We start from the raw sequence: 7769 nt of genomic DNA on the forward strand, positions 1-7769 counted from the left end.
TTCGGGAAAAATTGGTCTTCGATGGATCTTCGTGGATCCAACGTTCCTGGTCGTTTGTGTGTCTACAGGTTAGATCCTTCTGATCTACCCTTCTCTCATCGGAGGTGGTTGTTGTTCTGATACACTGGTTTGTATGGCAACGGCGACGCTTTCAACTCGCTCCAAAGCTTGTCATCATCGCTAGATGTGACGCTCCCGATTCAATCGTACACTAATCATGCACGCAAACGTGTACGATCAAGATCAGGGACTCACGGGAAGATATCACAACACAACTCTAAAAGTAAAACAAGTCATACAAGCATCATAATACAAGCCAGGGGCCTCGAGGGCTCGAATACAAGTGCTTGATCATAGACGAGTCAGCGGAAGCAACAATATCTGAGTATAGACATAAGTTAAACATGTTTGCCTTAAGAAGGCTAGCACAAACTGGGATACAGATCGAAAGAGGCGCATGCCTCCTGCCTGGGATCCTCATAAACTACTCATGATCGTCGTCAGCGGCCTGCACGTAGTAGTAGGCACCCCCGGTGTAGTAGGAGTCATCGTCGACGGTGGCGTCTGGCTCCGGGGCTCCAACATCTGGTTGCGACAACCAGGTAAAAAGGAAAGGGGGAAATGAGGGGGAAAAGCAACCGTGAGTACTCATCCAAAGTACTCGCAAGCAAGGATCTACACTACATATGCATGGGTATATGTGTAAAGGGGCAATATCGGTGGACTGAACTACAAAATGCCAGAATAAGAGGGGGATAGCTAGTCCTATCGAAGACTACGCTTCTGGCAACCTCCATCTTGCAGCATGTAGAAGAGAGTAGATTGAAGTCCTCCAAGTAGCATCGCATAGCATAATCCTACCCGGCGATCCTCCCCTCATCACCCTATGGAAAAGCAATCACCGGGTTGTCTATGGAACTTGTCTGGGTGTGTTTTATTAAGTATCCGGTTCTAGTTGTCATAAGGTCAAGGTACAACTCCGGGTCGTCCTTTTACCGAGGGACACGGTTATTCGAATAGATAAACTTCCCTGCAGAGGTGCACCACATAACCCAACACGCTCGATCCCATTCGGCCAGACACACTTTCCTGGGTCATGCCCGGCCTCGGAAGATCAACACGTCGCAGCCCCACCTATGCACAACAGAGAGGTCAGCACGCCGGTCTAACTCCTATGGCGCAGGGGTCTGGGCCCATCGCCCTTTGCACACCTGCATATTGTGAACGCGGCCGGAAGCAGACCTAGCCTCCCTAAAACAAGAGCAGGTGTTCCAGTCCAATCCGACGCGCGCCGCTCAGTCGCTGACGTCACGAAGGCTTCAGCTGATACCATGACGTTGAGTGCCCATAACTGTTCCCGCGTAGTTGGTTCGTACGTATAGGTCAGTGGCCACACTCAGATCAAATACCAAGATCTCGTTAAGCGTGTTATTTTAAAGTAACCGCGGACGCCGACCAACGCCAGGCCCACCTCTCTCCTAGGTGGTATCAACCTGCCCTGTCGCTCCACCACATAGTAACAGTCGGGGGCCGTCGGGAACCTAGGCCCACCTCTACCGGGATGGAGCCACCTGTCCTTTCAGCCCCCACATCGGAATCACTTGCGGGTACTCAACAAGCCAACCCGACTTTAGTCACCATCTGTATAGTATGTATATATGTATAGTATATACCCGTGATCACCTCCCGAGTGATCACAGCCCAATAGTATAGCAAGGCACACAGACAAGAATGTAGGGTCACAGATGATAAACTAGCATCCTATACTAAGTATTTAGGATTGCTGGTAAGGTATCAACAGATGTAGCAACAATGACAGACTATGCATCAGAATAGGATTAACGAAAAGCAGTAACATGCTACAGTAGTCTAATGCAAGCAGTATAGAGGAGAATAGGCGATATCTGGTGATCAAGGAGGGGGGCTTGCCTGGTTTCTCTGGCAAGGAGGGGTCGTCAAGACAGTAGTCGATCGTAGCACCAGCAGCGGCGTTAGTCTCGTAGTCTACCGAAGAGAAGAGGGGGAAGAAACAATGAATACAATGCAAACAGATGAATAACGATGCATGACATGACAAGTAACAGTGTTAGGTGTGCCCTAACACGGTAGAAGGTGATACCGACGAAAGGGGGAAACATACGGGAAAGTATCCCCGGTGTTTCCCTTTTTCGGACGGATGGACCGGAGGTGAAATGTTGCAGGTTCACTATGCTAGGGACGCATGGCGGACGAACGAGCTGCGTATTCGTATTCGTCTCATCGTTCTGAGCAACTTTCATGTACAAACTTTTTCCATCTGAGCTGCGGTTTATTTTATATTAATTTTTTTAAAAATTAAATCATTTTCTAAATTATTATTATTAAATTAATTCGAAATTAGTATTATTGAATCAGCATGACGTCAGCAGTCAACAGAGGTGCTGACTGGGTCAAACTGACATGTGAGGTCTGCATGTCATTGACACACTAACTACCTAACAGTCTAACTAAATTAGTTAATTAATTAGATTATCTAACCCAGGTTAATTAGATTAATTAATTGTCCTAATTAATTAATTAATTAATTATATATTTATATATTTTTTCTAATTCTTTTTTTCTAAAAACCGTTCTGGGGCGGGGCCCCCTAGTCAGTGGCCCGGGGGGCCTACCGGGTGCTGGGTATGGGCATCGGGCGTAGCCCGAATGGGCGCTGCGGGTGTGACCGGCAGGGGAGCACCCGACTTGGCACCGACGGCCATGGCATGGCGCCGGAACAGGGGAAGGCCGGTGGCCTGAGGCGGCCCGGGTGGACGCGGGCCGGCGGCAATGGTAGCAGGGGAGGCTGCAGTGGAGGGAGGCAGCTGCCGCAACAGGCGGCTGCGGGCGACATGGGACGGAGCAGGGCAAGACGGGGCGACGATGAGACGGCTGCGGGAGCAGAGTTGCGCGTTGGGAATGGCGTGGCTGGGTGTGGCCGCAATCGATGGCGCCGAGCTCGCGGACGACGCGTGCAAAGAGAGGAGGAGAGGCCGGGCCTCACCGCGGTTCGTGGGGTCAAGGGCAGCGAGGCTCGGGGAGGAGTCGGGGAAGCGAGATCCGGCGACATGGCAGGAGACCGGCGACGTGGCGTCCCAGGCGACGGTGGATCCGAGGGAGGCGCGGTGTCGGGCATGCGGCGAGGGCGCCGTTGCCCTGGATGGCTGGTCGAGGAGGAGGTGAGGACGGGACGGCGTCAGTGTGGCGGCGGGGCGCCGGCGTGAGGCGGGGCAGCACTGGGCTACGTCAGCGTCGAGCCCCCGATCTCGATCCAGATCGGGGGGAGGAGTGGGCGATGTGGGGGGGAAGTGGGGTAGTGCAGTTAGGGTTTCGGTCAGGTGGGGTTAAGGGAGTGAGGGGGGGCCGATCTAGGCCGGTTGGTTCGACGGCCAGTTGGGCCGAATTGGCCACGGGGTTTCTTTTGTTTTCTTTTGCTCTATTTTATTATTTTCTTTTTACTTTTCTTTTCTGTTTTAATTTTAATTCCACATTATTTTTACTTAGTAAAATATGACTATAGCTCCTAAAATAACGTTTCAAAATAACCCTCAGCCACAAAAGGTTTTAACCCAAAACAAAATAGTTTAGCATTTTATAAAATACCGAGGGCATTAAATTATGTTTTTGCTACCGTTTAAATCTTTTTTGTGCATTTGTTCATTATATAAAAATGTGGATTCTTCATCATAATCATCTATGCATTAACTGGCACAACCCGAACATTTTATTTCTAATATTTGAAAACTTTTGATGTTTGCCTTTATTTTGAATTTGAAGTTGAATCGGTTTCGATCTAACGCGAGATTAGCAATAGTAATCGAGGTGACGTGGCATCATTAGCAGAGGTTCACTGTAGCTTAATTATCCGGGCGTCACAATTCTCCTCCACTACAAGAAATCTCGTCCCGAGATTTAAGAGGTAGAGTAAGGGGGAAAGGTCTGGTTACGAAATTCTAACGGATCTTCTCGGTCTTGGCTGCCCTTTCAAAGAGGTTGATCCCTTTTGATGTCTTCATTATTGTGCTTCAAATCACCATGATCAAGTCGTCATACTTTCTTCGGGATCTCCATCGTCCTACGAACGCGATCAAGGGGAAAAACTCTGGAAGAACACATCTCCACAAAGTTGGGCATCTGACGGTGAACTCAATGGGAAATACACAAGGTACCCCACGAGTTGTATTTCAGTAAATTCACTGAGTGCAATATATGATGGTACCAAAGTTTCAAACAGGTAGGCAATCATTCGATGACTAGACAGAAGCTGGAATGGGGGTTTGAACAACGAGAATAACATGGTGTTTGATTCCAGGATGAATAATGGTATAGTATTTAGAGCATCTCCAACAGCCGCTGAACGCGCCGCGCGCAAAAAATGGCTTTAGCGCGCGCCCATCGCCTGGTTTGGCGCGGCGCGCAGCGCCAGCTCCAGTTGCCGCGCTAAAATGCAGCGCGCGCGCGCCGCTCCAGCAGGCGTGTAAAAATTGCAGCGCGCGCGCTCATTCTACAAACTAGGATATAGGCATTGGAAGCATAGAAACTAGATAGATTGCATAGGATTTTAAACGATACAAAGATATTTTACATCGGAAACATAGATTGCATAATTTAAAAACGAAAAACGATAAAAAACTAAACAGATAGCATAAAAAACTACTCTAAGTCGCTATCATCATCATCACCATTATCATCCTCGGCGGTGTCGTCCGAGGTTGATAGCCATATGTCCAACCAACGATCATCGTTCTCCATGAAGAACGACCTCCCACCTGCTGCAACGAGATCGGTCTGCGTGTTCGCCAACGCCTTCCGCCGACGCCTATCCAACCGCGCCTCGCGGTGCCTTCACGTGTCCTCCTCGCGACGCCTTGCCCAGTAGCCTTGCTCGTAGGCGACGTCCTCTGGGTGGCGCCGGCGCCACTCCGCCATGACCCGCTTGTCCTCCTGGGCGACGAGGAGGCGGCGCTGCCGCTCGGCGTGCTCTGCACGGTCTTGTGCCGTGTTCAGACGAGGCGGCGGGGCAATGTAGAGCACCTGCTGGAGCGTGTACACGTCTTGGAAGTTCATTTGGCCGCGCGGCCGGCCCAGGCGCCACGCCGCCGCGTCGTACGCGCGGGCGGCCTCGTGCGCCGTCCCGTACGTGCCGAGGCCGAGCCAGAGATCGCCGGAGTGTATCTCCGCGTAGTAGCCGCTGTTGGGGCGCAGGCGGACGCCGCGGTAGCCGGACGCTCCTCGGCGGTGCGACGGCATGGCGCGGCGGCATGGCAGACTATGCATCAGAATAGGATTAACGGAAAGCAGTAACATGCTACAATAGTCTAATGCAAGCAGTATAGAGGAGAATAGGCGATATCTGGTGATCAAGGGGGGGGGGCTTGCCTGGTTGCTCTGGCAAGGAGGGGTCATCAAGACAGTAGTCGATCGGTGCACCAGCAGCAGCGTTAGTCTCGTAGTCTACCGAAGAGAAGAGGGGGAAGAAACAATGAATACAATGCAAACCGATGAATAACGATGCATGACATGACAAGTAACAGTGTTAGGTGTGCCCTAACGCGGTAGTAGGTGATACAGGCGAAAGGGGGAAACATACGGGAAAGTATCCCCGGTGTTTCTCTTTTTCGGACAGATGGACCGGAGGTGAAATGTTGCAGGTTCACTATGCTAGGGACGCGTGGCGGACGAACGGGCTCCGTATTCATATTCGTCTCGTCGTTCTGAGCAACTTTCATGTACAAACTTTTTCCATTTGAGCTACAGTTTATTTTATATTAATTTTGAAAAAATTTAAATCATTTTCTAAATTATTATTATTAAATTAATTCGAAATTAGTATTATTGCATCAGCATGACGTCACCAGTCAACAGAGGTGCTGACTCGGTCAAACTGACATGTGGGGTCTGCATGTCATTGACATACTAACTACCTAACAGTCTAACTAAATTAGTTAATTAATTAGATTATCTAACCCAGGTTAATTAGATTAATTAATTGTCCTGATTAATTAATTAATTAATTATATTTATATATATATATATATCTAATTCTTTTTTTCTAAAAACCGTTCTGGGGCGGGGGCCCCTAGTCAGTGTGTGACACTCCAAATTTTTATTTGGTTTTCAGCAAAAACTTTGTGGTTTTTGAAAAGAGGCCATTTAAAATTTTCCAGAAAACCTTCCTCTTAAAAACTTCCTTTTCTTTGGCAAGGATTTTATTTTTCTTCAAACTATGGTGTTTGATCTTTTGAAACTTCTTCTCTGTTGGTTCCCTCTCAAATTTATTTTGGGAGTTTAATCTTTTTTTCTTTTAAAAAAAGAAACTCTATGAAAATTTGGGATTTTCATATCTTGGAAACCACCCATGACTTTGTATTTTTCCCATGTGGTAAAACCCCTCCAAAACCTCCCCTCCTCCTTGTAATCAACCTAAGTTCTCTATCCCAACTAATCCAAGCAAGTTTTCGATTTTATTCTAATTTTCTTTCCCCTCAAATCTTTTCTGCAAATTATTTGGAGCCTAAGAGATTTTCAAAGCAAGTACCCTTTTGCATTTGAGTTTTGACCTCAAACCAACTCTCCTGGATGGTCCTTTGTACCCACAACCCAGAACCATCTTGATCCACTCCTCCTCTTTTCAAATTTTTCAAATTTCAGTCTCTGCAAGTTTGGACCAGATTTGCCAAATTTGGTGAAATTTATATCTACACTTCTTCTAAAATTCCACCAAAATTCAGGCAGCCTACTGGAGCAATGAGTAGCCACTCCACCAAGTTTCAGCTCAAGGAAAAATCCCTAGATGCCTAGATCATTCTGTTGAACACCTTGCATGCACTGTTCTATTCATCTTCAGTTAAGTTCAGAAATTCAGTGTCGTTTTTCCTTCGTCAGACTCGGTCACGCGGCCACAGTGCACCCTGGCGCGTTGCACGCAGCCTCTTCCCCTTGACCAGCACCCCGAACGCACGCTTGGCCGATTCCTGACGTCGGTAGCGACGAGCCTCGCCGGCGTTGGAAGCTTCTGCGGTGGCTGCACCTTCCGTGGCGGCCAGCGAGGGCCCGAGCCCGCTCGCCACGCCACCCGGCGCCGCCCAACGCCCCCTGGCTCTCCGCGTGTCCCTGCCATGCCAACGCATGCCCGTGGCACCGTCGCCGTGGCCCGGCAAGCACGGAACGTGCTCCCTGCCGCCGACGGGCCGCGCCACCCCCCGTTCCGTCGAGCTCGCCCTAAACACCCAAATCCCGGCTAGTTTAGCACCCAAACGGACCCAGTGAACCCCCACGACGGCGCTCGACCCCTAAACCTCCCCGACCAAAGCACTGCGCCGCCGTAACCTTCACCGGAGATCCCCGTTCACGGCCACCGCCTCGGATCGCCTATAAAAAGGACCCTGAGCTCGCTCACGACCCCCACACCCTCACTGCACCTCTCCAAGACCCTGCCAAGCCACCAGGAGGACCTCGAGGAGGTCTCCTCCCCCGACTCCAGCCGCCCCGTTCCGCCTCGGCCTCCACCTCGATTCGCTCCGGTGAGGCCGTCGCCGGCACCCAAACCCCGTCAGTTACCCCCTCTAGCTACCAGAAGTCTAACCCCCTCCTCAATTTGGCCTTCGCAGCTCCATCCGACGAGACCCTCGACCACCCGAACCGCCGTCCGCCGGAGCAAGGCTCGCCGTCGACGTGGTGCTCGCCGACCGCCACCACCACCACCAACCGACGCTGAAGGGCGCCCTAAACACGGAGGTACCCTCCGATCT

The sequence above is a fragment of the Triticum aestivum genome, chromosome 3B, assembly GCF_018294505.1.
Source record: "Triticum aestivum cultivar Chinese Spring chromosome 3B, IWGSC CS RefSeq v2.1, whole genome shotgun sequence".
Lineage (NCBI taxonomy): Eukaryota > Viridiplantae > Streptophyta > Magnoliopsida > Poales > Poaceae > Triticum > Triticum aestivum.